This window comes from Cetorhinus maximus, chromosome 15 (assembly GCF_964194155.1).
Source record: "Cetorhinus maximus chromosome 15, sCetMax3.hap1.1, whole genome shotgun sequence".
NCBI lineage: Eukaryota > Metazoa > Chordata > Chondrichthyes > Lamniformes > Cetorhinidae > Cetorhinus > Cetorhinus maximus.
In genome coordinates, this window is record NC_135893.1 from 36,175,213 (window position 1) to 36,202,777 (window position 27,565).

Sequence of the window (27,565 nt, forward strand, 5' to 3'; positions counted from 1 at the left end):
ATTTTATCCACTAGATGGCCCTATTAGCTATCACACTGCATCCTTAAGCCACCATAAGCTTTTAGAATGATCAGTTAAACATTTTAAATGCCTCTTTCTACATCAATGACCTTTAAGTTGCAACAATTATTAAAATGTCTAAGTCTCTTTCCTTCCTGCTTTTAGTAAAACAGGGCATCACCCAATTGTATAAATTGCTTCCAGACACTAGAGAAGGATAATTGTGGCCACAACAAAAGCTTCAACCTTAAAACTCCATTTAGGCACGGAAGCCACATTTATAGATCTAAGTCTAATTGCCACTCTAACCTTGATAAGTTGGAGTGTAGCATCAGTTTCAGAATATAAGTGGTTGAATGAAGGGCAAATTAGTATGCTGTCAGCACATTTGAAAGGTGGTAAATATCAGTACATGTGAGTACCTGAACAAGAAAGGCACCTTCACTTATAAACAAGGCGTTCCCTCTATCCGCCTACACTCATTATATCCTGAAATGGATTTCCCCAGCAAATTCAGCTGAAGGGATTTGAAGCGCTGAAGAGTCCCTAACCATTGACAAGCAAGGCAGTCAGAGCATAAATCTAACAGCAAAACCTATGTATGCAGCCCTGATTAGCCCTATCTCTAAATGATATGCCCACCCCCAACAAACTAGACCAATAGAGCATCACATATTTGATTTTCTAGGCTGACATTGACCCTTCTTTCAAATTTTCCCAACTCATTTTATAAGAAGTCTATGTGGAGATGGAATCTAGTGTCTATATTTTGCAATTTACTTTGGTCTCAAAAATCATTCTGGTATCAAAAATAGAACAAAAATATTGGTGGTCAATCTGGAAGGAGGATCAATGGAAAGAAAGAAAAGCAAGTCTGGGCAGCTTATCGGAAGACTAGTGCCAACCATGTGTAAACAGCACCCTGTTTCAAAGCTGAGACAAATTGAAAGCAAGTGTTTTTAGCTCAACAAGCAAGACATGTACACATGATCTAACATTATCTCAATTCAAAAAGGTGAGTCTGACGTTAAGTGAATTGAGTTTTCATTACTGCATCATGCTGTATGTTCACACTTGCAGTCTGTAAAATAAAACAGCTTAATGATTCATCGCTGCCCTCATCTCACTGTAATTTTCAAGCCAGTTGGAAAGGTTGGTGAACATAGTGACAGGAATATGCCATTTAGCCCATTTTGATTCTGTTCTGCCATTCAATGAGATCATGGCTGGTCTGCAATGTAACTCCACATATCCATCTTCGTCCCATATCCCTTAATGCCTTGGGTTAACAAAAATCTATCACTCAGTTTTAAAGCTAATTGATTGAGCATCAATTGCAATTTGCAGAAGAGCGTTCCAAACTCCTCCCACCTTCTGTCTGTAGAAATGTTTCCTCATTTCATTCCTGAAACGCCTGGCTCTAATTTTTTAGACCATGCTTCCTAGTTCTAGACTCCACAACCAGAAGTAGTTACTGCTTGAAAATTTTAACCAAGCCACCCCTTAATCTTGTAGAATTCAGGGAATACAACCCTAGTTTGTATAGTTTCTCCTTGTAATATAACGTTTGGAGTTTATTTACAATTCTGGTAAATCTACACTATATTCCTTCCTAAGGTGTGGTGCCCAGAACTGCTCACAGTACGCCAGGTGTGTCCTAACTAAGGCTTTGTATAGCTGAAACATGACTTTTACCCCTTGTACTCTGGTCTAGGTATTAAGGTCAGCATGCCATTAGCCTTTTTGATTATTTTCTGCACCAATTTGTGACGTTTTAATGATCTATATACTTGGACCCCCCTCCTCCTCCCATATCACCATTGTTTCTAGATTTTCACTGTTTAGAAAGTACCCTGTTCTATCCTTTTTAGGACCAAAGTCAACCTTACATTTGCCTACACTGAAATCCATTTGCCAGTTTTGCCCATCTATCAAGAACTCTGTTATTTGTTTCCATCACTGCTTATAATGCTGCCTATCTTTGCGTTATCAGCAAATTGAATATGAGGCTCTCTCTTCAACTAGGTCGTTAATAAATATAGTCAATAGTTGAAACCCCAACACTGATGCTGTGGGACACTATTCGTCACATCCTGAGAAGTAGATAAAAGCAGTGTGAAAGACATGCGATTCAGTTTGAATCACAAGAAGGGTACTATTATTACATGCCGAGGCTCCACTATTGTAAGATTAGATACTGGGTGGAATGAGTGCACTCCTGAATGTAAGACACAGGGATGAACCTGAAATATCTAATGCAGACACAAAATTTGTACAGGAGACAAAAATCCCATAATTTAAAATGTAATACATCAGTATTTGTTGCTATATAATTTCAACAGCATGTACGAAAATGTGTATTAGGATATGTGGCTTCCACAGTCATCGTGCTAATCCCTACATGGTCACTGCATATTTGATTCAATGCTGTGCCAGTGATCATCATTATTGTTATTCAGAAGGAACAAAAGAGAAAATGAAGGAAAAGGAAAAAAAACAAATGCAGTGTGTTTCAAATATAGTTACCAGCAATGAGATAAGTGACTGGATAATCTGTTCCAATGCCACTGATCATGGAATAAATGTTGGTCAGCACAAACTCTTGCAGTTCATCACACAGGGTCACTACTTCATTTGAATCTACCCAAGGGCATAGCCAGGACCCCAACTTAATGTTTCATCAGAAAGATGGTAGCTCTGACAATGAAATATTTCCTCAGTACTTCACTGAAGTGTCAACCTAATTATGTGCTCGAGTTTCAGAAAAGAGACTTGAACATACGACCCCTTGACTCAGAGCCAAAAGTACCACCTCTGAGCCTCAGCAGACTCCTCGGGAAATAATATCCGTTCCTTTCAACATAAGAACCTCAATTTCTTTTAAAAAAAACTCTTTAATAGTGAAGATCAATACTTGGAAGCATGAGTTAGTATATTTCTGTTCCGCTTGTGGCGCATTGTCACAGGTAACACCAACTTATTTCACCCAACTTGAGTAATTCCATAGAACTTCTAAATTATATACCAACCACATTGGACTCTGAAACCTAGCAGCTAAAACATTACAAGGACTTAGGAATTCTTTTAGAGATGGTAGAGAGGATGAAATAGCATGTGCCAGCAGTACAGGTGTGGGCTATATCTAAAATTTTTCACTTCCGTGTTAAATCAAAGTAATTGCCTTAATGGATCCCAACATAAGGTTCAAATACTGTTTCAAACCTGAGGATTACTTGGGCAGTCCATTAACCTTATTGTAAGAACACTAACTGCCAAACAGGAGATCAGAGTTAAAATCTCAACACCAATCAACAGTCTCACCATTTTTCTCCAGCGGTTGCATTGGCTCACACCATAATCAAACTATTACTTTTATTGGCACATGGTGGAGAGATGAGAGAAAAGAGAAAAGGACTATGTTAATAGGGCAATGTCCACTTGAACTGTTGAAGCACATATTCTGCATGGGCCATTAATGGTATCATGGAGGCATTTTAAGCCTAGACACGCTCAATTTATGTTAGCTGTGATTGGGATCAATTTTTTGCTGGGTGGGAAGATGAGCTGCAAAACTGAACATTTTACCCATCTTGCTGAAATTATTCAATGCTTTTGTTTTAACACCACAATCCACACAGTTCTATGTGCTCCTGACTGAAATACAAATCTAAATGATCTACCTGAATTCCCCAGGGAATTGTTGTGTTAATATTGTTCAGTTCAATTTTCATTAGATCACACCTGGGATCGAAACATCTACAGCACAGAAAGAGGTTGTTGCTAATTTGCCAACTCAAAGAGGGCTATTCGCTTATTCCCATTTTCCTAAATTTTAATTTTCAAAGCAATTATGGATTTTGCTTCCACGACTAATTCTGCTATAGCATTTTATAGCGCCATGTCTCACTCCAAAGACTTCAGCCCATCGTCTGGGCTGACATTTCAATGCAGTACTAAGGATGTCTTTTGAATGTGACATTTAACAGAGGCCCTATCTGCCCAGATGGATGCAAAAGATTCTAATGCACTATTTACAAACCAGAGAGCAGGGGCTTTCTCCTCGGTATCCTGGTCAACATTTATCCCTCAACCAATTCCCAATACATATATGTTATTGCTGTTGGTAGGAGCTTGCTGTGTGCAAATTGGCTGTCACATCTTCTACATTTACAACAGTGACTTAGTTCATTAGCTATAAAGCACATCAGGATATCCTGTGGTAGGAAAAGGTGCTCGATAAATGCAAGTCTTCTTCGTTTCTAAAACACGCCAATTTCTCCAGTTTCTTCTTACAATTAAAGCCCCTTATTCCTGTACTGCCTTAGGGAATCTCTTCTGTACCCTCTCCATGTCCTTGACATGTTTCTAAACGTTCAGTCTAGCCACTTGCATCATTTAGCCCAAGTGCATAATGACGTGTATTCTAAAGCAGTTTGCTACAGAATTCTGGAAGACTTCGGAATTCGAAATCAAAACTTTTTCAAACATGGCCTTCACTCCCTACACCCTCAATGTTAGGAAATCCATTGATCTGTGGGTTCCAGTGGAGAGTGTAACATTTAAGCTGCAGCATGTTCCAATGCTGTTACAGTGGTTCCTGCCTAGTAACAAGGGTGGGACCCGCTGTGAGGGTGTTGATAGGTTCCCCAGATCAGTTCAAGGGTCGGTGAAGAGCAGTTCAAAGGTCAATCAGTTTTAGTCAGTGAGGAAGTCAGCTTTGGGGGAGCTAGCCAAGAAGTGTCACAGACAAGACAGGGACACAGGCAGAGGTTCCAGTTAAGTTAAATTAAAGAAAGAGCTGCAGTTGATAGACTGTAAGCTATTGGGGCAAAGGAAGGTATCCCTTTGGGAGCAGAGGTGATTTTTGGAGAGAATTCCAAGACGGCATCTTCAAAGGCAGAGATTGGAAACCCTCATGAGAAAGGCAAACTTTCAATGAGACTGGCTGACTAACATAAAAACAAAAAGCTAAAAGCTACTGCGGATGCTGGAAATCCAAAACAAAATAAAAACAGAATTACCTGGAAAAACTCAGCAAGTCTGGCAGCATCGGCGGAGAAGAAATCAGTCAACGTTTCGAGCCCTCATGGCCCTTCAGCAGAACTGAAGCATAGTTTCAACAAGGGAGAAATATAAATTGGTTTAAGGTGGGTGGGGGGGAAGAGACACATTGAGGGTGTGGTGTGAGCAGATAATCAAAAGATGTCAGAGACAAAAGGGTCAAAGAGGTGTTGAAGGTGGCGGTCTTTGTCTGAGAAAAGTGCTAATTAAGAATGCAAGACAGGATATTCAAAGTACAGCTCTAGTGGGGGTGGGGTGGAAAGACTAAAGGTTTTAGTTTTAGATTTAAAAATAATGGAAATAGGTGGGGAAAGAAGAATCTATATAAATTATTGAAAAAAAAGGCGGGTGGGGGGGGAAAAAGAAACGGGGTGGGGATGGGGGGAGGGGGGTTTAAGATCTAAAGTTGTTGAATTCAATATTCAGCCCAGAAGGCTGTAAAGTGCCTAGTCGGAAGATGAGGTGCTGTTCCTCCAGTTTGCGTTGGGCTTCACTGGAACAATGCAGCAAGCCAAGGACAGACATGTGGGCAAGAGAACAGGGTGGAGTGTTAAAATGGCAAGCGACAGGGAGGTTTGGGTCTTTCTTGCGGACAGACCGCAGGTGTTCCGCAAAACGGTCGCCCAGTTTGCGTTTGGTCTCTCCAATGTAGAGGAGACCGCATTGGGAGCAACGAATGCAGTAGACTAAGTTAGGGGAAATGCAAGTGAAATGCTGCTTCACTTGAAAGGAGTGTTTGGGCCCTTGGACGGTGAGGAGAGAGGAAGTGAAGGGGCAGGTGTTGCATCTTCTGCGTGGGCATGGGGAGGTGCCATAAGTGGGGGTTGAGGAGTAGGGGGTGATGGAGGAGTGGACCAGGGTGTCCCGGAGGGAACGATCCCTACGGAATGCCGTCAAGGGGGGTGAAGGGAAGATGTGTTTGGTGGTGGCATCATGCTGGAGTTGGCGGAAATGGCGGAGGATGATCCTTTGAATGCGGAGGCTGGTGGGGTGATAAGTGAGGACAAGGGGGACCCTATCATGTTTCTGGGAAGGAGGAGAAGGCGTGAGGGAGGATGCGCGGGATATGGGCCGGACACGGTTGAGGGCCCTGTCAACGACCGTGGATGGAAAACCTCGGTTAAGGAAGAAGGAGGACATGTCAGAGGAGCTGTTTTTGAAGGTAGCGTCATCAGAACAGATGCGACGGAGGCGAAGGAACTGAGAGAATGGGATGGAGTCTTTACAGGAAGCGGGGTGTGAGGAGCTGTAGTCGAGGTAGCTGTGGGAGTCGGTAGGCTTGTAATGGATATTGGTGGACAGTCTATCATCAGAAATTGAGACAGAGAGGTCAAGGAAGGGAAGAGAAGTGTCAGAGATGGACCATGTGAAGATGATGGAGGGGTGGAGATTGGAAGCAAAATTAATAAATTTTTCCAGGTCCCGACGAGAGCATGAAGCAGCACCGAAGTAATCATCGATGTACCGGAGAAAGAGTTGTGGGAGGGGGCCGGAGTAGGACTGGAACAAGGAATGTTCCACATACCCCATAAAGAGACAGGCATAGCTGGGGCCCATGCGGGTACCCATAGCCACACCTTTTATTTGGAGGAAGTGAGAGGAGTTAAAGGAGAAATTGTTCAGTGTGAGAACAAGTTCAGCCAAACGGAGGAGAGTAGTGGTGGATGGGGATTGTTGGGGCCTCTGTTCAAGGAAGAAGCTAAGGGCCCTCAGACCATCCTGGTGGGGGATGGAGGTGTAGAGGGATTGGACATCCATGGTGAAGAGGAAGCGGTTGGGGCCAGGGAACTGGAAATTGTTGATGTGACGTAAGGTGTCAGAGGAATCACGGATGTAGGTGGGAAGGGACTGGACAAGGGGAGAGAGAAGGGAGTCAAGATAACGAGAAATGAGTTCCGTGGGGCAGGAACAGGCTGACACGATCGGTCTGCCAGGACAGTTCTGTTTGTGGATTTTGGGTAGGAGGTAGAAGCGGGCCGTCCGAGGTTGGGCGACTATCAAGTTGGAAGCTGTGGGAGGAAGATCTCCAGAGGAGATGAGGTCAGTGACAGTCCTGGAAACAATGGCTTGATGTTCTGTGGTGGGGTCATGGTCCAGGGAGAGGTAGGAGGAAACGTCTGCGAGTTGACGCTCAGCCTCCGCGAGGTAGAGGTCAATGCGCCAGACAACAACAGTACCACCTTTGTCAGCGGGTTTGATGACAATGTTGGGGTTGGACCTGAGAGAACGGAGTGCAGTGAGTTCAGAGACAGACAGATTAGAATGGGTGAGAGGAGCAGAGAAATTGAGACGGCTAATGTCACGCCGACAGTTCTCAATGAAAAGATCAAGAGAAGGTAAGAATCCAGAGGGAGGGGTCCAAGTGGAGGGAGAATATTGGAGGTGGGTAAAAGAATCCGTTGAACGGGGAGAGGACTCCTGCCCAAAGAAGTGAGCACGGAGACGAAGACGGCGGAAGAAGAGTTCAGCATCATGCCGAGCCCGAAATTCATTGAGATGAGGGCGTAAGGGTATGAAACTAAGTCCTTTGCTGAGCACTGAACGTTCAGCATCGGAGAGGGGAAGGTCAGGGGGTATAGTGAATACGCGGCTGGGGCTGGGATTGGAAGATGGGGTGAGGACGGAGGGACAAGCAGGGGTGGAGGGTCCCCGATGGGTGTTGGAGTCGATGAGTTGTTGGAGCTTGCGTTCCTTAGCACTTGAGAGAAAGAGAAAAAGTTTCTTGTTGAGGCGACGGATGAGGTGAAGAATAAAATGAAACTGGGGGCACGCGCAGCTTTGAAAAAGGGTGCGGCGGTGCTGCTGGAGGGAGAGGTCGAGTGTGTTCATATGGCGGCGCATGGCACTGAGTGTGGATCTCAGAATGCGACGGGAACAGCAGTCCGAGAAACGTTTTATGTCCCGGAGATACCTGTAATCCTGGGTGGGTTCGAAACAAGAGGGATGGAATTTCAGTTGAAATCCACGTGGGGTGAGTCGGAGACGGAGACAGTCACTGAGAAAGGAGATATGGCTGTGAAAGCGGGTTTTAGTAAACACCTTGTCAAACACCAGGAGAGAAATGGAAAGCAATGAAGGTGAGCAGGGCAGAAGAGACAGTCGGAAATCCTGTCGGAGGACAGAACCATACTTCTTCCAAGAGGGCATTTTTTTGAAGAGAGGTGGCAGTCAATCAAACACAAAGATAAAAACAAAAAGCTAAAAGCTACTGCGGATGCTGGAAATCCAAAACAAAATAAAAACAGAATTACCTGGAAAAACTCAGCAAGTCTGGCAGCATCGGCGGACTTACTGGCTGACTAACATCTGGGTGGGTTCTTGAGAAATCAAAGGATTCTGTCTCAATTGTATCTATCATCTACTCTGTAGTGTGGTGTGTCCGGCCACAACTTGTCTGTTAATTCAGATGTACCTCATGTTAATTCTGAATGTTGGAGTATAAGATATAGATATATATATATATATAGTAGATTGTTTTACTTTTCTAACTTTGTGAAGTTTATTATGTTTGTTTAAATCCAAAACCTTATTCCAAAAGCAGCTGTCTTTAATCTCAATCTTTAACTACTCTAAACAAAACATTACTAGCGCCTAACTAGACCTCTCCCCACGACCCAGGGTCTGCCCAAGGATCGTGACAATTCTCATGAGTTGTGCAGCGTTCTTACAGCTCACCCAAGTGTCCACTCACCCAACTGCCCACTTGAGACTGAGCCTAGGTTGTAATCAGATGTAGGGACCCTGGCTGATTTTCCCTTCCTCAATTCAGAGGATGCCGGACCCAATTAATTTATTCCCGCCACAGCCCAGCTGAGAGCGACCAATACAGCATGATGTTCTTTATTTTAACACAAGGTTATGATTTGTGCTTTAGGCCAACATGAGTCTTCAGAGCAGGATCAGGTTTTATAAACAGATTGAGCTCCCCCATAAATGCAAACCCTGCAGGGGTGCGGTAGCATACCATGAGGGTCTGACAGTTATTCCTCAACAATGGTATATCGTGTCAAATTGTGTCTATTCTAATAGGTAGTAAAACCACACCAAACTAAGACAAGCTAAACTAATCGATTTGTTTATGAGAGTAAGAGACTTGCATAATACTAGATTTACACACTATATAAACTGATCGTGCAACAGTCCAAAATCCTAGTCCTTTCTAATAATCTCTTACAGATGTTACTTGAGAAACAACTTCAGAGCCCCTCCCAGCTACCTCACGTCATACAGGGATTACAAAATTAGGGACTTGAAAACCTTTGCGATGACCCTTAGATGTAAAGGCAGGGCTGCTCAGTTTGTTTAATGATGACATCTATGTGTTATTGAAATTACATCTTGCCCAGCTCTTGCATAAGCTCACAGATGTTAACATTTGTCAGCAATTGAAACCTCACCTTTGAATAATGACCAGTGGTTTCTCGTAATATGCGTAATAGCTGTTATTTTGTATTCCACACAAGATCAGGCTCTACTCTCGAGCAACAATTTTTTGACTTGTATTAAATGTTCCATTCATCTTGATCCTTTTTTTAAAAAATTCATTCACGGGATGTGGGCTTCGCTGGCTGGGCCAGCATTTATTGCCCATCCCTAGTTGCCCTTGAGAAGGTGGTAGTGAGCTGCCTTCTTGAACTGCTGCAGTCCATGTGGGGTACACCCACAGTGCTGTTAGGAAGGGAGTTCCAGGATTTTGACCCAGCGACAGTGAAGGAACGGCGATATATTTCCAAGTCAGGATGGTGAGTGACTTGGAGAGAAACTTCCAGGTGGTGGTGTTCCCATCTATCTGCTGCCCTTGTCCTTCTAGTTAGTAGTGGTCGTGGGTTTGGAATGCTGTTGAAGGAGCCTTGGTGAATTCCTGCAGTGCATTTACTAGTGATCCACTAACAATTTCAATGCCCTTAAGAATCCACCTACATCATCCTCTTCCTTGATCTGCCAAATTGAGCACACGCTGGTAATGTTCTTCCTTTCACTGTCCTGTGCGTACAGTGCCTCGCCAAGCTTATGTTTGAGCTCTTTCTTCTATTGCCAATTTATTCAGTTCACTTCACACTGGCTTCACCATGACACTGGCTTTTATTTTTCTGCATTCCTGTATGAGTCAATTCTAACTTCCTGGACCAGTTTTTCCAGGGTCTTGTACTCAGTAATTGCTGTTTGCTTCTGGTAATTTAATCAAAAATTCAAAAAGCCAGTTTGCTTCGCAAGTGATCTCGACTCCTCTTTTGCTTCCATTGTTACAATTGGCAGGGATGTTTAACCCTCAATACTTTTAATGTGTTCAAATATAAAAAAGCTAACTTCTAAAAGCAAACTAATTGCCTATGAGCCTGAACCTGCGGTCTTTATAGCTGCCATGATTGGGCTAGTATGGTGTAGCACGAGTACCTCTTAACCACAGTAGATTGCACTGGAAATCATGTTATAGGTCTACTTCAAAAGGTAGTAAACTGTCATGAAGTCAGACTGTTGTATTCAGACTAATAATAAAAGTTAAATATGACACAATCATAAATCACAGCAAGAAACAGAGCACAATATTAACTTACGGTTAAACTGATTCTAAGTGCGTGTTCAAAATCCACAGTTCTTTCTAGTGGCCTCTGACATTGTCATCAATGTAACTCGCAAGATGACTCTATGGAGCCCTTCCATGGCATTGGCTTGGAACTGAAAACCACAGGTGTCCTTTCTTTGATGCAACAGTCTCAAAGGCCACTTAAAGATCACTGAAAGCTTAGCTTTCCACCTCTCGCATAATGTAAACACTATTAAACAATGTACATGAACATCTTTGATGGTGCTGCCATTTAAGATTAAATTAATTTATCTGTAGTTCTCGTGAGCAACTGGAATCAAATCTTTGGAAAGGCAGCAGTTAGAATATGTATATTAAGGACCCATAGCAGAGTTTCAGCATCCCGACAAGTCCAAGAACCTGCTCTGTATTCTCAAAGGTAGCTGTGTTCCAGTCTTGTGTTTGAATTTTACTTCAACTTCTGTTCAAGTTTGCTTAAATTTTTTTTAGCTTAATCCAATGAATCACAGAAGGATTTTCTATCCTGCTCCCACTAGTTATCTACTCTAAGCCTGTACCCTTTCTTACTTTATACATTTGTCTATAGAATCACACTCAGTCTAAAAATTAAAAACATGCAATCTAGAAAACTTTCAACAAGGTAGAAAATCAGAAATAAAAGGCAATTTAATTGTGCTTTACAAAAATGAAACTGTCCAGGTATGGTTTCAAATGTAAGATACATTTAACGTAACAGCATTTTGATATCTACTTAAGTTGTGCAAGCTGAAACACATGATAAGTCCATCTGATAATCTGTCTCCAACACAATCAATTATGCTTGTCCAAGTGGACAAAGAATATGAGGGAAGATCTGAGTATGTAAACTTCAAATTGTATCAGTTAAAATATGTTGTGAACATCTTTTCATTGATTGACCAAAATGAGAACTTGGAACGTTTTCAGTGTCTGGGCCCAGTGTGATGAACATGGTGTTTCTCTCAGTGTCTGGCCATAGCACAATGGCGGTTATCTTTCTGACTAGATTCATTAAAAAATTCAGCATAACTCTAAAGAAAATGCTTAGTTAATATAAATTTTAAATGATTATATTTCATATACAGAAAAACCTGTAAATTACAGAGACCTTAGGGACAGGCATCAGCTGACCATTATTCACATGTGTTCTGTTTTGCTCAGTGATTGTTTCTCAACAATCTTAAAGAGCCAGCTAAGATTACGATGAGCAAGTTAACAGCTACAACAAGGCTAAGAATCCCCCTCCCACACACCAGCATTCAGCTCTGCTCAATCGTTTTGCAGTCTAAATTCTTGTTTCGCTTCAAGCCACTCTCACTAAGAGCGGAGTGTTATTTCAGTAATAAGTAGAACTGAGAAATGCAGTTTGTCAGCAGTAGGGCAGTCACAGGACGACAACAGGGGAATGTGAAGGCAGGTTCTGACAGTATATAGAACAAATTGAGAACATTTAGGAGGAAAAACACGAGTCAAGTGTAGGAGTGAAACTGCAGTTTTCTGGCTGAGCAGCAAGTCTGAGACTGACTGATAGCTGGGACTCTCAGCTAAGAGACAGACACCCAGGATAGCCATCCACCTTCATAGCCTAAAGCCAAAAGCAAACTCATAGAAGCATATCTTTCACCAGAAGTTGAGGGAAGACGGTGACAGGGTCAAGGGTAGAGGGTAGAGGAGCTGTTGGTAGCAACTGGAAGAATGTACTGAAAAGGCGCCGTGCCAAGAACAGATGGCCATCTTGCTGTGTTTTCCTTGATTCATGAGGCCGGTGAGGTCAGTACAAGTTGGCAGTAGGTTTTATGAAATAAATGTTGTTTGTCGAACGGGGAGTTCTTTACTCATCATCTATAGCAGCAACTGCTCTATCCCTGCACCTGATGCAGTGCAAGCATTCAGTCCAGGTGATAGATTATGGAGGTTGGGTAAAGAACTCAATTCCACAAAGCCATTTCTTTCACGAAACTTAATGCCACCTCATGCTCACCTGCGTGTTTTAAGTTGTAAAAAGGCTTGCTGCATTGAAGGCTCATGATTTGAGCGTGTCTGCGGTTTCAGAGTGCCTTTTGCAGATTTTATCTTGCAAGTTATTTGGGTGTCTCTGTTTTTTGCAAGTCTCTTTTTTGAGAGTATCCACATTGAGTCATAGAGGTCTACAGCCAGAAAAAGGCCCTTCGGCCCATCGAGTCTGCACCGGTCAACCAAGTACCTAACTATTCTAATCCCATTTTCCAGCACTAGGCCCATAGCCTTGTATGCCATGGCATCGCAAGTGCACATCCAAATACTTCTTACATCTCAATCATGTCCCCCCTCAATCTCCTCTGCTCCAGGGAAAATAACCCCAGTCTATCCAATCTCTCCTCATAACTTAAACTCTCCAGCCCAGGCAACATCCTGGTAAATCTCCTCTGCACTATCTCTAGTGCAATCACATCCTTCCTATAATGCGGATTCCAGAACTGCACGCAATACTCTAAGCTGTGATCTAACCAGCGTGTTATACAGTTCTAGCATAACCTCCCTGCTCTTATATTCTATGCCTCGGCTAAGAAAGGCAAGTATCCCATATGCCTTCTTGACCACCTTATCTACCAGTCCCGCTACCTTAAGGGACCAGTGGACATGCACACCAAGGTCCCTCTGATCCTCGGTACTTCCCAGGGTCCTACCATTCATCGTGTATTCCTGTGCCTCGTTTGTCCTGCCCAAGTGCATCACCTCACACTTATCCGGATTAAATTCCATTTGCCACTGATCAGCCCATCTGACCAGCCCGTCTATATCCTCCTGTAATCTAAGGCTATCCTCCTCACAATTTACCACCCCACCAATTTTTGTGTCATCCGCAGACTTACTGATCAACCCTCCTACATTCAAGTCTAAATCTTTTATATATACCACAAACAGCAAGGGACCCAACGCCGATCCCTGTGGAACCCCACTGAACACAGGCATCCAGTCACAAAAACACCTGTCGACCATCACCCTCTGCTTCCATATTTACCTATTAGATCACCAGTGGATCTTCACAAGCATTAGTTTAATCCGATAAGTATGATGTTAGTATAAATGCGTTTCACTGTATATGATAAATACGGTGTTACATTTTTGGGTCTTTTCTATTCTTCTTACCCAAAGTTTTTCAAATTCTTATATCTTACATGACATATATGGGCAATTCCAACTCCCCATAGTCTTGAGTGTGTTTATCCTCATCAAGATATCAAGTAACATATCAGGGAAACAAAGCTGCTAATTATTTTTAGCTACTGTATTCATCCGAGGTGTCACAGAATCACAGAAGAGTTACGGCGCAGGAGGCAGCCACCTGGCCCATCATGTCTGCACTGGTTCTCCGAATGCATAGGATTTCTTTCCAGTCTTCGAAAGCAACAAGACACCAGATGAGATCTCGTTTTAAGTTTAAAGCACCAACTAAATTCAATTTATAATCGCACAAGCAACTGTTCCAAAATAATTATATATTCCAGCTCGTGTGAACAAAGTAATGAATACACAATTCTACAAACCAAGCTAACCATTTGTTGGTAACTTTTAAATAATGTTCTTAAAATTTCTTTATATATGTGTCGCTTCCTATTTCTACCTATCATATATATTTTTATATATATTACTATATTGGGAGTCTAATTAATCTAAGTTGATTTTAAAATTCAAACCAATTTTTCTCTTTCAGGAGATTCAGATTGATTGGTTTCCTTCTCAGAATTTATGACATTCTTTTTTAATGTAAACAAAAAGCTGTCTAGATTTTTAATTTCCCACCACTTAAAAAGAAACTCTTTGTCAGATACAAGTGGAACCAGCCACTTAGTATTGTACCAGTCTCATATATTTCTCTCTTGCCTGTAACCAATGGAACTTTCAGACTTTTGGGAAAGGCTTGGCTGAATATTCTGGCTTTTTAAAAAAATTCATTCATGGGATGTGGGTGTTGCTGGCTGGGCCATCTATTGGCATTTATTGTCCATTCCTAGTTGCCCTTGAGAAGATGGTGGTAAGCTGCCTTCTTGAACTTCTGCAGTCCATGTGGTGTAGGTACACCCACAGTGCTGTTAGGAAGGGAGTTCCAGGATTTTGACCCAGTTACAGTGAAGGAACAGGACGGTGAGTGACTCGGTTTCTGGTCAATGGTAACCCCCTGGATGCTGATAGTGGGGGATTCAGCGATGGCAATGCCATTGAACATCAAGGGGCGACAGTTGGATTCTCTCTTGTTGGAGATGGTCATTGCCTGACACTTGTGTGGTGCGAATGTTGCATGCTGCTCGTCAGCCCAAGCCTGGATATTGTCCAGGTCTTGCTGCATTTGGACATGGACTGCTACCGTTATCTATGAGCTGCTAACCTCCTCACACAGTATAGCTAGAATTAAAATGAGAACCCCCAAACTAGAGAGATGAAAGACATTAAAGGATGATAGGAGTAAGTCTATAGACCACCAAATAGTGAAAGGGAGGTGGAGGAAGAAATATGTAGACAATTTAGGGAATTGCGTAAAAAGGTAGAATAATAATCACGGGGTATTTCAACTACCTTGATATTAACTGGACAGAAGAGATACGTAAAGGGAATAAGAGAATGGAGTTCCGACAATGTGTACAGGACTCCTTCTGAACCCAACATGTAAAAAGCCCAAACTGTGCAGATTCATTATTGAATCTTGTAATGGTGAATTGAACCAGATAAGAAAGTAAAGTAGAGGAACATCTGGACAATAGTGACCAAAATATAAGCTATATGATGATAGAGAAGGACATAAGTATGACAAAAACTAATTTAATACATTGGAGAAAAGCTGATTTTGAGGGCCAGTAAATAGAACTTGGGGAAAATAAAATGGGCAACTATACTGACAAACAGCAATGGGAAACATTTCAAAAGGTATACAGAGTGCAGAAAAATATTCCACTAAAAGCAAAGAACAAATTAAACACTTTAAAGTCACAAAAAAGGAATGAAACCGACAGGCCACCTCAGCACCGACCTAGGCAATGGAAACGACAATGGCAATCTCAGCCCTGTCGACCCTGCAAAGTCCTCCTTACTAACATCTGGAGGCTAGTGCCAAAATTGGGAGAGCTCTCTCACAGACTAGTCAAGCAACAGCCTGACATAGTCATCCTCACGGAATCATACCTTACAGATAATGTCCCAGACACCACCATCACCACCCTTGGGTATGCCCTGTCCCACCGGAAGGACAGGCCTAGTAGAGGTGGCGGCACAGTGGTATACAGTTGGGAGGGAGTTGCCCTAGGAGTCCTCAACATTGACTCTGAGCCCCATGAAATCTTATGGCATTAGGTCAAACATGAGCATGGAAGCCTCCTACTGATTACCACATACCACCCTCCCTCAGCTGGTGAATCAGTGCTCCTCCATGTTGAACACCACTTGGAGGAAGCACTGAGGGTGGCAAGGGTGCAGAACGTACTGTGGGTGGGGACTTCAACATCCATCACCAAGAGTGACTCGGTAGCACCACTAATGACCGAGCTGACCGAGTCCTAAATGACATAGCTGCTGGACTGGGTGAGGAAGTCAACAAAAGGGAAAAACATACTTAACCTCATTCTCACCAACGTACCTGCCACAGATCTGTCCATCACAGTATTAGTAGGAGTGACCACCACATAATCATTGTGGAGACGAAGTCCCACCTTCACATTGAAGATACCTTCCATTGTGTTGTGTGGCACTACCACCGTGCTAAATGGGATAGATTTCGAACACGTCTAGCAACACAAGACTGGGCGCCCATGAGGCACTGTGGGCCATCAGCAGCAGAATTGTACTCGAGCACAATCTGTAAACTCATGGCCCGGCATATCCTCCACTCTATCATTACCATCAAGCTAGAGGATCAATCCTGGTTCAATAAAGAATGCAGGGGGGCATGCCAGGAGCAGTCCCAGGCATACCTAAAAAAAAATGAGGTATCAACCTGGTGAAGCTATAACACAGGACTACTTACGTGCCAAACAGCATAAGCAGCAAGTGGTAGACAGAGCTAAGCAATCCCACAACCAATGGATCAGATCTAAACTCTGCAGTCCTGCAACATCCAGTTGTGAATGGAAGAGAACAATTAAACAACTCACTGGAGGAGGCTCCACAAATATCCCCATCCTCAATGATGGAGGAGCCCAGCACAGCAGTGCAAAAGATAAGGCTGAGCATTCGCAACAATCTTCAGCCAGAAGTGCTGAGTGGAAGATCCATCTCGGCCTCCTCCGGAGGTCCCCAGCATCGCAGATGCCAGTCTTCAGCCAATTCGATTCACTCCATGTGATATCAAGAAACGGCTGAAGGCACTGGATACTGCAAAGGCTATGGGCCCAGACAATATTCCCGCATTAGTACTAAAGACTTGTGCTCCAGAAATTGCCGCGCCCCTAGCCAAGCTGTTCCAGTACAGCTACAACACTGGCATCTGCCTGGCTATGTGGAAAATTGCCCAGGTATGTCCTATACAGAAAAAGCAGGACAAATCCAACCCAGACAATTACTGCCTCATCAGTCTACTCTCGATCATCAGTAATGTAACGGAAGGGGTCATCAACAGTGCTATCAAACGGCACTTGCTTAGCAACAACCTGCTCACTGATGCCAGGTTTGGGTTCCGCCAGGGCCACTCAACTCCTGACCTCATGACAGCCTTGGTTCAAACATGGACAAAATAGCTGAACTCCCGAGGTGAGACTGACTGCCCATCAAGGCCACATTTGACAGAGTCTTGCATCAAGGAGCCCTAGTAAAACTGGAGTCAATAGGAATCAGGGGAAAACGCTCCACTGGTTGAAGTCATACCTAGCACAAAGGAAGATGGTTGTGATTATTGGAGGTCAGTCATCTCAGCTCCAGGACATCACTGCAGGAGTTCCTTAGGGCAGTGTCCTTGGCCCAACCATCTTCAGTTGCTTCATCAATGACCTTCCTTCCATCAAAAAGTCAGAAGTGGGGATGTTCGCTGATGATTGCACAATGTTCAGCACCATTCACGACTCCTCAGATACTAAAGCAGTCCATGTTCAAATGCAGCAAGACCTGGACAACATCCAGGCTTGGGGTGACAAGTGGCAAGTAACATTCGCGCCACACAAGTGTCAAGCAATGACCATCTCCAACAAGAGAGAATCCAACTATCACCCCATGATGCTCGATGGCATTACCATCACTGAATCCCCCACTACCAACATCCTGGGGGTTACCATTGACCAGAAACTGAACTGGACTAACCATATAAATACTGTGGCTACAAAAGCAGGTCAGGGGCTAGGAATCGTGTGACGAGTAACTCACCTCCTGACTCCCCAAAGCCTGTCCACCATATACAAGGCATAAGTCAGGATTGTGATGGAATACTCTCCACTTGCCTAGATGAGTGCAGCTCCAACAACACTCAAGCTTGACACCATCCAGGACAAAGCAGCCTGCTTGATTGGCACCACATCCATTCCCTCCACCACCGACGCACAGTAGCAACAGTGTGTACCATCTATAAGATGCAGGAATTCACCAAGGCTCCTTAGACAGCACCTTCCAAACCCATGACCACAGCCATCTAAAAGGACAAGGGCAGCAGGTACTTGGGAACACTACCACCTGGAAGTTCCCCTCCAAGTCACTCACCATCCTGACTTGAAAATGTATCGCTGTTTCTTCACTGTCGCTGGGTCAAAATCCTGGAACTCCCTTCCTAACAGCACTGTGGGTGTACCTGCACTACATGGACTGCAGCGGTTCAAGAAGGCAGTTCATCAGCACCTTCTCAAGGGCTACCAGGGATGGGCAATAAATGCCAGTGAAGCCCACACCCCAAGAATGAATTTTTAAAAAGCGTGACTCCATTGATGAAACAAGACTCAAGGTAACAATCGAGGGTTAGGAAAGAGGCACACATTAAGTACACAGATGTCAGAGGAGTGCATGATCAGGGAAAACATGAAGGGATTAGGAGGGAAGTGAAAAAAATAATTAGGAAGGCAAAGAGGAACTATGAAATTAAATTATAAGGGAGTGGTAATTTCACTGGGCCAGTAATCCAGAGGCCCAGGCTAATGCTCTGGGGACACAGGTTCAAATACCACCACAACAGCTGGTGAAATTTAAATTCAATTAATTAATAAAAATCTGGAAAGGTAGTCTCAGTAATGGTGCCATGAAACTATATTGTAAAAGCCCACCTGGTTCACTCATGCCCTTTAGGGAAGGAAATCTGCCACCCTTACCTGTTCTGGCCTACATGTGACTCCAGACCCACAGCAATGACTGACATATTAACTGTCCTCTGTAATAGCACTCAGTTGTACCAAACCATTACAGAAAGGACGACAGCGGTTCAAGAAAGTGGCTCACCGCCACCTTCTCAAGGACAACTAGAGACGAACAACAAATACTGGCCTTGCAGCGGTGCCCACATCCCATGAAATAATAAATAAAAAGAAATATCAATAAAAAAAAAGGCAGGCTGTGACAGGAATAGGACCATCAAGGGATAGATAGGATAATACCACAGGCAATGAAAGAGAGATGATAGAAATATTAAATAATTATTTTATTTTGGTTATCTGTCAGTGAGATAGAATAGGTCGACATGACATTGAATGATGACTAACACGATAAGTGCATTTAAAATAAAATGGTTAATATATTGAATAATCTAAACAAACTCAAAGAGGATAAAGCCCCTAATCTGAATGGATTGCATCCACGCATTTTAAAATAATCTAGGGAAGAGACAGCAAAAACATTATTCATATTGAATAATTTGTTATTAAAAAGATTAGAAGTGGGGTTGGCAGTTAACTAATTAATTCCCGCATTTAATAAGGGGCACAGAAGATGTCCAGGGAGTTACGGACCAGTCAGTGGTAGGGAAATAATAGAATTCTTACTAAATGAGAGAACTGGCAGGAATGAGACTTGGAACAATGAATAGTCAGTATGGGTTGGAAAAGGAAAATCTTGCTTGAATAACCTTGCGGACCTTTTTTGAGGAGGTAACAGAGAGCAGATAATGGTAATGTAGTAGATGTAATTTGTCTGGATTTTCAAAAGCCTTTGATAATAAACTAATGAATAAGGTCAGAGAATGTGGAGTCAGGGGACAAGTGGCAGAATGTGGGAAGTGGAATTCCACAAGGATCAGTACTGGGACCACTGCTGTTCACAATTTACTAAGCAGTACTTTGGAATCAAAAACATAATTTGTAAATTTGTGGATGGCACCATAATTGGGGGCAGGGGTCAAGGATATTCAAATTTTTACAGTTACATCAATTCAAGAACTAATTGAGAAAATTTCATAGTCCAAACACTTTTCTGCAAGTCTAGAAAATGTAGTTAGACAAAAAATTGGTTTTCTTTATAAGGCTAGCCAATGTGATTGAGAATTCTTCCCGTTTATGGTATTTACGATGAGCAAGCACAGCTGTTTCTGCCCGAAATAAATGTAGCACTTAAGACACAATAATTGGCAATTTCAAACTGGATGTTAATCCAAACAACTGATAGTTATTTCATTCATTCATAACTAGGGACTCTGATGTATGGAGAGAGCAGTCAAATTTTATTTTTATGGCTAAAGTATTTTCACAAAAAAATTGCAAACTTGTGGTCTTGTTTGCAACTTTCAACCCCACTGCCAATCAGATATATGATGACATCTTTCTGAAGCTCTTTGTGGGGGAAAGGGTTGGAAGATGATCACTCATTCTTTTTTATATACAGATTACAGGGATGCTTTTTGGTGCAGTGGTAGTGTTCCTGCCTCTGGGCTGGAAGCACCCGGGTTCAAGTCCCACTTCAGGACTTGATGACCAAGGAAGGCCCGTTTGTAACATGGCCAAACAGGTTGATTTAACAGCCAATATGCTGATGGCAGGAGGTAAGAGCTTGAGGATTCCCTGGTCAGCCATACTGCAGAAGACAATGGCAAACCACTGCAGTACTTTGCCAAGCATAATCATGGGCCAATCCAACAGTAGTCCATGGTCGCCAACGCCCTTTTCAGGCATGGTACCTGAAGGAGGAAGATACAGATTACAGTGCCAACTCAATCTACCCAACCAGTTCAGGATGAAATTAAGTCTGACCAGCTAGAAAGTGAATGACATTGGATCAACAAATTCATCATGCGGAGACTATTGTTCCATGAATATTACTTAGGAATTGGGGTGATCTTGTGGAACAATTATTCTCAAGCTGGACACCCAATTGGCTGGGTGGTGATCAAGTTGGAAACCGCATCAGAACAATGAATAGAACAGAATACAATACTTGCTGTGTCAAGTATGTCAGCCAGGTAGTTCAGCCAGTGTAAATGTATATACCTTTATTGGAGATGACCATAAACAGAAAAAAATGCTTGGCTCACAAGTAACACATCGAATGTTGACTCGCAGAGAAAAAAGTTATCTAAGGTGGTCGTTTAGAGGGGACAGAAAACAAATCTGATTGCCTACAATGATAAAGAAGCCACTTTTATTCCTAATATTCTTAAAACTGTTGATTCAACAAATATTTGCAACAGCTTTCAACTTCTGCATTTTCTCATTTAGCTTTGAAGATTATTGAAACTCCAATCTGGTCTCATGGAAGTTTACTCAAATGCAAATTTTCTGAGCACATCTTTGTTGTGTGTGAAGAAAATAACTATACTTCACGATGATAGCATTTATCAGACAGCCTGCATTGTGTTGTTTCAGAAATTCTGACACAGAAGGTGGAGGAATCTTTTTTCAAATTAATTGCAATTATCTCTGTACCAGTCGAAATAAGCAAGGTTTTCTTGTATGGATTAAACTATTTAGAAATCCAAAAAATGCTATTGCACAAACATAAATGTTGCCAACTTTTAGGTGCTTTTAGTTTCACTAATTCCTAAGACGAGCGCTGTAAACTAGCTGTAAATTGGTTAAGTGAAATATTTGCCGACAATTATTAGAACATCTTCCCCATTAGCACGCAGGATTTTAAGGGGGCTGATAGACTGTCACACACAGACAAAGCAATGTCATCTCACATGCACACTAAATTACATTAAACTATCTGACACAAACAGCTCAGTACAACACTGCCCTGTTTATATTGTACTCGCTAAATTATATCATTTGTAAAAACAAATCTTTACACTACATATGAATTATGGCAGACTGGCAGTCATTCTGCCAGCTGGTGGTTGTATGAAGTATAGAATAGGGCAGTTTGGCAGCATAGTAACATTAAATTATCATCCTGGATAGCAAAGATAGCCCTGGCTTCCATTCTCCATTACCAACAATCTCCACAAACCTCCCTCCAATGTCTCTTCTAACCTTACCTCTAACGAGTGCATGCTCATGGACAGATCCTTCCTCAAGATTAAGATCATCTGTTCAGCTGCTTCTGTTCTTCCTATCACATGCTCACTGAGGAAAAGCTCTTCCAGGTCACCACCACCCTCCTGCCTCAGCCCTGAACCAGTATCTTGCGCATCCAGCCCATGTTGTTTCTCCCATGATACAAACTGGATGACATCAAATGCTAAAGCAAACCATAGAAGAATCATAGAACATTTGGCCCAACATACCAGTGCTGGCTGAAAATTATCCATTTGGCTTAACTTGCCTTTAAGTATTTATCCAATTCCCCTTGAAAGTGATGACTGAACTGTTTCAACCAGCCATTCAGGCAATGCATTCCAGATCATAACTGGCAGCACAAAACAATTTTTATCTCACTTTTGATTCTTTTGCCTATTACCTTAGATCTGTGTCCTCTGGTTACTGACCCTTCTGTCGTGAAAACAGTTTCCCTCCTTGTTTACTTTCTCAAAGTTCTTAATGATTTCAAATGCCTCTATTAAATTTCTGCTCCTAGAAGTACAATCCACGCTTTTCTCACACCTCTGCATAACTGATCTCCCACATCACAGGCAACATTCTGAAGTGTGGTGTCCAGAATTGAACACAATAACTCAACTGAGGCCTAACCAGTGTTTTAAAAAGGTCAAGCACAACATCCTAGCTTTTATAAATTATGTGTTTATAAAAACAAGGATCGCATTTGCCTTTTCACCAACAACCTGCTCATCAATGCTCAGTTTGAATCCCAAATGAATAAGTTTTTAAAAAGCCTTAATTTGCCGTGCCACCTTAGAAGATTTGTATACATATGCCCCCAGGTAACCATTCCTGCACCCACTTTAAAATTGCATTATTTAGTTTATACTGCCTAAAAAAAACTGAATAGCTTCAGACTTTCATGGGTCAATTTTAATTTGCCATGTGTCTGGTTGTTTCACCAGCATGCCTATGCTCTCCTGGAACGCTCTTCAGTATTTATTACATTTCTAAATTTCATGTCAACTGCAAACTACGAAATTATGCTCCTATACCTAGGTCCAGATAATTAATTTATTTTTCTTTATTCAAGGGCAGCATTTGTTGCCCATCCCTAATTGGCCTTGAACTCAGTGGCTTGCTCAACTATTTCAGAGGGTAGTTAAGATTCAACCATATTGTTGTGGGTCTGGAGTCAATGTAGCCAAAGATGGCAGATTTCCTTCCTGGCGGACATTAGTGAACCAGATGGTTTTTTTAACAAGAATCTATGATAGTCATCATGATCACCATTACTGAGACTAACGCTATTAATTCCAGATTTTATTAATTGAATTTAATGTCTACCAGCTGCTGTGGTGGGATTTGAACCAGAGCATTAGCCTGGGCCTCTACATTACTAGCCCAGTGACACTGCCACTATACCATCGAGTCCCCCAAAATCATTAATAGATCAAAAAGAGCAGTGGTCCTATTACCTACTCTGGAGGGCACCACTGTATACTGGCCTCCAGTCAGGAGGAACAACTGTTCACCACTACTCTCTGCTTTCAGTCCATTAACCAATTTCATATCCTTGTCACCACTGACCCTTTAATCCCATGGGCTTCAATTTTGCTAAGAAGTCTATTTTGCAAAAGAAAGACAGACAGACATGCATGTGTAAAGACACTTTTCAAAAACACTGGGCACCTCAGTTCTTTACAGCTAATGAAATACTTTGAAGCTCAGCCACTGTTGCAATGTAGGAAATGCAGTGTAGTAATTGTGGTTTTATTTAGTGTAATGTATCTTTGATAATAATACTTGTTAGGCAAGATCACATGATCTGTAGTAACCAATAGGAAAGTAGCGTGGGCTACCACAGCAATCAGTGCAGAGTTAGAATTTGAGTTGAAAGCACGTGTAGTTGCCGCTGAGTATATTGTAAATAAACTTAATGTTTCCACCTAGTAAGTGTCTGCAGATCAACTCCATTATTAATAGTACAACTTGGCCATCCTACAACAAACTGGCAACAAGAATAAAATGGGATTGAACAGAAGAAATCAAGTTAAAAAGTCGGCACTGTACCTCGCCCAGTGTTTGTAAGTAGCGAGCTCTGTTAGATAAAAACAAAAAACTGCAGATGCTGGAAATCCAAAACAAAAACAGAAACAGAAATACCTGGAAAAACTCAGCAGGTCTGGCAGCATCGGCGGAGAAGAGCACAGTTGACGTTTCGAGTCCTCATGACCCTTCAACAGAACTAAGTAAAAATAGGAAAGGGGTGAAATATAAACTGGTTTTGGGGGGGGGGGCAGAGGGGTTGTTGGGACAAGCAGCCAGTGATAGGAAGAGATAACCAAAAGATGTCAAAAGATAGAATTGAAGAAGTTATCTCCTCTCAAAATGCCACAATTTGGGAGAATTTATCCTTTTGAACCAGCCACAGACGATTAGTCTCAATACATAGAACGCTTCATGTTCTTTTTTACAAGTGAACGAGATTACAGGGGAAGAGACGAGGCGAGTGATCCTCAAGGATCTGTGGGAGCAAAACCACTTGAACCAGCTTGATTCGAAGTTTGACGGCACCCAGTGCCCCAGATTCGAAGGATTTCGATGAATTGGTGGACCACGTGAAGGGTCACTTTCATATCAAGCCTTCAGTCATGATGCAAAGGTTCAGGTTTAATTTGCGAAATAGAGTCCCAGGTGAGACAATTGCATGCTACGTGGCAAATTTGAAGCAGATAACAGAACATTGTGGGTTCAGTACAACTGAACAAAATGCTCAGAAATCGTTTAGTGTGAGGTGTGAAAGAGGACTCTATTCAGAAAAGATTATTGTCCGAAGTGCATCTGGATTTCAAGAAGGCGCTAGAGGTAGCGCTGGCCATGGAAAGCACAGTAAGAGATTCAAAAGCAATACAGGGTGCGCAAAATGGTGCCATCCTCCACATTGGGTGGGAAACCTCAGCTGAAAGTGGTGCGAGAAAGCGAGACTCTGCCGAGAAGCGAGAAACAGCTAGCTGAAGAAGAATGGACATATGATGTGGCAATGCAAGTAAAGATTCAAGCAAGCTTGTAAAAAAAAAGCCCAATGAAATCTACAATATAGAAGAGCTTGTAACAACAAATTCTGACATTTACTCATTTAATCTGAAAGTTGAAAAGATAGAACCAATATTTGCCACAGTGAAAGTAAATAGCAAACCTGTTAGAATGGAAGTGGACACGGGAGCTTCCACTACAGTAACTGGGGAACATAACTTCAGATATTTGAATAATGGTGACCATCAATTAAGTTTAGAAGAAATAGCCACCAAGCTAAAAACATATGCGGGTGAAGACATGTAAGTAGAAGGCATAAGTAGGGTAATTGTCCATTATGGAAGCCAATCAGCAAAGCTACCCTTGATGGTGGTAGCAGGTGAAGGACCAAGCCTCCTGGGGCAAAACTGGCTAAAGGAGATTAAGTTAGAATGGGCTGAAGTTTTCCAGCTGAGAGCAAGTGGGCTACCAGAGCTACTTAGAAAGTACGCCATCATCTTCAAGGGTGAACTGGGGAAAATCCAGGACCTGCAAGATCCAGAAGCAACCCCTCGCTTCATGAAGGCAAGACCAGTGCCATATGCCCTGTGAGAAAAAGTCGACATTGAATGGAACAGACTAGAGAAACTGGGCATTATACAACCTGTTCAGTTCTCAGAATGGGCAACACCCATAGCCCCAGCCCTTAAACCCAACCAAAGCTTCTGAATTTGTGGAGACTACAAACTGACGGTTAATAAAGTAGCTAAGTTAGACAGGCACCCCATTCCAAAAGTCGAAGACTTGAATGCCAAGCTGGCAGGAGGGACAACGTATACAAAGCTTGACATGAGTCGTGCTTATCAACATCTAGAGTTGGATAATGCCTCCCTGGAATTTGTCACAATTAATACCCACAAAGGGTTGTACCAATTTATATGATTGCCTTTGGGTATCTCCTCCGCTTGTGCCATCTTTCAGAGAACAATGGAAAGCTTACTGCAGGGACTGTCCCAGGTTGTAGTCTATTTAGATGATCTATTGGTAACAGGATTAACTGAAAAAGAGCATTTGACAAATTTAAAAGAAGTCTTAAATCGTTTATTGCACGCTGGAGTATGTTTAAAAAAAAAGTGCACGTTCCAAGCGAGGGAGGTAATCTATTTGGGTCACCCGGTAAATTCACAGGGCCCATAGGTTGAGGAGAAAGTGAGAGCCACAAGAGAGGCACCTGCACCAAAGAACGGCTCAGAGCTCAAAAATCATTCCTAGGAATGATCAACCATTACAGGCGATTCTTACCCAATTTGTCTACAGTGCTGGCCCCCCTGAATTCTCTACTCAAAAAGAACCAACGTTGGTCTTGGGAGGCACCCCAGAAAGAAGCTTTCATAAAGCTGAAACCACTGCTGCACTTGTCCAATCTATTAGTGCATTATGACCAGGCGAAAGAATTGGTGGTGACATGTGACACATTTCCCTACGGAGTGGGAGCAGTGCTCTCTCATCTAATGGACAATGGCACAGAATGGCCAATAGGTTACATATCAAGAATGCTCACCACAGCGGAAAAGAGATACTCACAGATAGAAAAAGGTGGCATGTCCATCATCTTTGGTGTCAAGAAATTTCACCAGCATGTACATGGCCAGCACTTTACAATTGTTTCAGACCACAAACCATTGCTCGGATTGTTTAGCGAAGACAAGGCTATACCACCCATAGCCTCAGCAAGAATACAACGATGGGCTTTAATTCTGGCTGCATACGAATATGCTTTCGTACATAGGCCTGGCAATTAAATCGCAAACGCCGACACCTTTAGTCGTTTGCCCTCACAAGAAAATGATGAGCACGTCCCAGTTCCACAGGAACTTGTTTTACTGATTCCTTGGCAACCAACCACGCTTCCTTTTTCATTACAGGTCTACCCCACGCAACAGGTGTCACACCTGCAGAGTTATTGTTGAAACACCGTCTCAAGATGAGGTTGAGCTTAATAATGCCGAATTTAGAGGGGAAGGTGGAAAGAGGTCAGGGAAACCAGAAAACTAGACACGACTGGCATAGTCACGGGAGGAAATTTACCGTGGGAGAGCCGGTATAAGTGAAAAATTTTGGGGAAGGACCAAAGTGGTTACCGAGTGAAATAATTGCGCTGACTGGACCTCTATCTTACCACGTGGAGGTGGAAGACCAGATCATCCGTAAACATGTGGACCATTTAAGGAAGGGAGAGGCAAATTACCAAGATCTGGTTCCACCAGTGATCATGACCATTTCCTGTTGAAGATACTCACCCAGGACTGACACATCTGATATTCCTGTAAGAGTTGAAGATACAGAACTGCAAGTGTCCACCGAAGCACCTGATGTTCAGGCGACTCCGGAAAAGGAGGTTCCTGACAAAGAATCTGAAGTTGTGGAGCTGCCACATTCCACACGTTCCAGGAAACCACCTGAAAGACTGAATTGCAGATTCCTTACCCAATGTAAGTATCATGTTGTCTTGAAAAATGTGCACTTATAAATATATGTATAGCCGAGTTAAAGGGGGAGGAATGTTGTAAGTATGATTTTA

At 42.6% G+C, this 27,565-nt stretch overlaps 1 protein-coding gene across 27 annotated transcripts in view; it reads right to left on the reverse strand.

Annotated features, from left to right (window-relative positions):
• The window catches only part of LOC144690603 (eukaryotic translation initiation factor 4 gamma 3-like), a 347,183-nt gene that overhangs the window by 45,021 nt on the left and 274,597 nt on the right, over positions 1 to 27,565 (reverse strand). The window lies entirely within an intron of this gene.